The following is a 4,048-nucleotide window of genomic DNA, read 5'->3' on the forward strand; positions in this document are numbered from 1 at the left end:
GGAATCCGGCTGGCAGTGAGGCGAGTGTACGCGCACACTCGAGTCCGGACCGCGGTAAACCGCGATCGCTGGCCGCGCGTACTTTCGCGCTTCCAGCGAGCGCGGATTTTATTGATGAATCAGGGGCACTGTGTCAGCCTGCTTCATGTTCCCATAATATTTTAAAAAATTTTTTTGTGAATATACATATATATACCACAAATTCAAGGACTTCATACTGTGGTAAAGTATTGCACTGTACATTAGATCAATGAACAAACACATCCTTTTTGTTTTCTGTGTTGCACCACCATCCTTTATAATCGTAACCGTGTCTGTAACCATGCTTTGGGACCCTGTTCTAAATAAACTGAACATTTACATGCAAAATACCACAAATAAACACATATTTAGTAACATCAGCAAAACATCAGGGCATGGATTTGATACAGGATGTTTGTATGTGTGTATATAAAAGATTCTATATAAAGACTGTGTATCTTAGTTCCTTATCTCCTGTTAATAAGTGATTTTGTACCATGGTGCTCAGTAATTGAGGAATGTATCAGAGTTTTACAGTATGATTGTATGTTTTAAATGGGAAAGAGCTATCTAGTGCTTTCACATGCTGAGTTCCCCTGGGAATTTCGTCCCTTGGTCACCATTTGTGCCTCGTGTCCGTTCAACTGTCCAGCTTATCTTGGTCTCAGGCACAGGCACGGCACTTTCTTCTGTTGCTTCCCCACTGTCTGGGAAAGCAAACTGTCTTTTTTTTTTTAGTCTTGTCTATTTTAACTAACTTCATCATGACTGAAAGATATTTAAGCCTTTTAAAAAATGCAAAACAAAATGGTGTAAATGTTAGTAAGAGTCAATACCATGCCCATGATGTAAGCCATCTGTCTGGTAAAAATAATGTGTTATGTGCCTGTGCCCTTTTTGAGACTGGCACTTGGCACAGTATGCTTCTTGGTTCATGGGGAATTCTACTGGCCTGCAGGCAGATTTTTCCATGCAATAAAATTGTAATTCAATTCTCACATTAGCAGCTAATGCAGTATGTGCTCCGGCATCAACATTTTGAGCGTATGTAACTTTCTTACTTATCAAAAACCTTTTGTTTTCATGTCATTGTTCCCTTTTAGAATCATAAAAAAGCCCTTAGAAGGAATAGTCAATCTTTAAAAGGAAACTTGTGATGAGAGTTATATATAAGCTGCTGTTAGTGACCTCTACATTTGAAAAGTGTAAAACAGAAAGGCCACTTCAGGTTCATGTAAAGGTGTTGTTTTAGGCTCTTGATCGTGCTTTTGTTGCCGTCTGTTGCTGTCACCAAGACAGAAAGTAAAGGGAAAGCTCTAGAAATATAGTAAAAAATTTTTTAATGTTCTCTTGTGGTTCCAGAACCAAGAACTGATTGGAAATCTTTACATCTTGACACAGACAGCAAATAATAACTTGGTAGGGTTTTAACTTGGGTTCTTAGCTTTAAAACCGCTTTCTATAAAGTGCACACCATGCACCTGTCTATTTGAACTTTGTCCCTTCACATTCAATCTACACACTTTTGATTCTAAGTACTAATGCAAAGAAATCCAAAGTGTAATCGCTGAGAGTGTCTTATTTTTAAGGTTGTTCTGTTGCACTTTAGCACAGATATAGTAATATAGTGTTGGAAATGCTAGTCACATCACTAAAAACTTAGAATTTATAAAGTGACCAGTGTGATTTATGGTGGGGAAGGGTTCAGGGTAAGGATTAGCAAATCAATTTGCGCTATTTAGAACTGAATCTGGTTTTCTCCAGGCTAGTGTTTGCTGGGAAGCAGCAGTGACCTAATAAGGAGTTATATATTTTTATTAGGTGGTATCCTAATAAGGAAGTACAGTACTTTCTCATTAGGGAAGTCACGGCATGCAGGGTATCCCAAAGCTTCCTGTTGGAGGGTTGGGGGTATCCTTAGACTCTGTATTATAATCGGTAAATGCTTACGTGGAACCACTTTAATATACCACCGGTCACTCTGTTGCCCGAGGGCCTGCAGTGCATTACATGTGCTACATGTATTGTGGTGGTGCAAATATAAACAATCATAGTGTGCACACTTTTTTTGTCTGCTGCAGTGAGATAGGCTGCCTGACATCAGCACAGCACAATGCAAATTTACTGAATGTGGCCACACTACCACAGCCATTTATAAGTCAACTGGTATTAAATGTGCTTGGAAAAAATAAATAAATGTGCTATTTACTTGACTGAAGTTGAAAAAATTCCTGTTTAGCTAACCCTATTAAACAAGGTGCAAAGTTCATCCAGTCATTATATTCAATCAGTATTGCTATTAATATTATTATTATTATTATTATTATTATTATTAATAATAATAATAATAATAATATAAATAATAATAATAAACTGTATTTATATAGCCCCAACATATTATGCAGAGCTGTACATTAAATAGGGGTTGCAAATGACAGACAGATACAAACAATGACACCGGAGGAAGAGAGGACCCTGCCCGAAGGAGCCTACAATTTAAGATGAAGGGGAAGTAGCGGACAAAAGGGATAATCTGGAATGGTGAGTGAGTAGTGAGGTTTTTAGAAGACAGAAGAAGATGGGTAGGCAAGTTTGTAAAGATGAGTTTTGAGTACTGTTAAATGTGCAGAAAGTAGGAGCAAGCCTAATAGGATGAGGAAAAGAGGTCTAGAGAGTGGGGGAAGCTGTAGAAAAGTCTTGGAGCCATGTGAATAACGAGTCATTATTATTTCATTGGAAGAGCAAAGAGTGCAGTTAGGGGAATATTTTTCCATAAGGCCAGAAAGGTAGCATTCACCTGAAATTTGATTGGCTGCTCTGATTTGCAGGAAAATCACATTCATATTTCTGCAGGTGTTTGTAATATGGAACATGATTTGGAATTTCTAGAGCATTGATTAAAGTGAGGAAACTGCAATCGCACTGTTCCTAATACAAAATATTGCTTTTATGCAAAAAAAAAACAAAAAACAAAATTTTCTGATAATGTACAATATTAGGGGTAAAGTGTCTGGAACTACAGCAGAGAAAGATTTAGAGGTGTTTATCATTAGCAGGTAGATGGAGGCTCTTATTTTCCTAAACAATTGTTTAATACAATATGTTCAATACTTTAATACAATATGTACAATACTGTCTATTAAAAGGGACCCCACTTAAAAAAAGAAATAATAAGATAGAACACATACAGAGATGGTGAACAAAAGTAGTGAAAGACCTGAGGGAGAAAGGTTGAAGTAACTTTAATATCTCTATTCTAATATTTAGTCTTGAAAAAAGAAGGGAAATGGGTGACATCACTGAAAACAATAAATACATTAAAGGTTTAGATAGGAAGCACTAAAGTATAAAGAAAAAATCAAGAAAGAAAAAAATCAAGAAAGACCTCAATCTATTGAAGAAATAGGTAAAGAAGCCTACCTTCCAAGGACATCCTTTTTTATGCAATCACAGCTGCATTGGACTACCTCTTGTTCACTCTTGTTTGGTTAGTAAGCTGTTGACCTGGGAAAATTTGGTTGCCCATTTGTAATGTAATGGTGAGGTTCCCAAACACACACACACTACGTGCCTTGGTGTATCTTCCACACAGACATTCTTATGTAAAGAATGTCCATACTTTCTTTGTTTCTCACAGCCAGCAGTAACATTTAAACTGTTGCCTTGGATGTTAGAAAGTTAGAATTTGATTAATATATCAGAGAGTCACCTAACCCCCGCACCAATACTACACACTTACACGATAGAGCTCTGTGAAATGCATCTACAGTGGATGACATAGAAATTAAATACCCATACACTGGATTGGCTTTATGATTTTACAAAAGGTGCAGTGATTTGTGGATATCCTTCATCCACAGTTTTGCATCCTGCATATGCTCTCTAAATTTACAACTACTTGTGCAACTGAAAGCATAGGCATATACCCTGTTTCCCCGATGATAAGGCACTGTCTTATATTTTTTGAAATGCCAAAATATAACCTAGGTCTTATTTTCAGGGGGATGTCTTATTTTTCCATGAAGAA

Source organism: Pyxicephalus adspersus, chromosome 4, assembly GCF_032062135.1.
Source record: "Pyxicephalus adspersus chromosome 4, UCB_Pads_2.0, whole genome shotgun sequence".
NCBI lineage: Eukaryota > Metazoa > Chordata > Amphibia > Anura > Pyxicephalidae > Pyxicephalus > Pyxicephalus adspersus.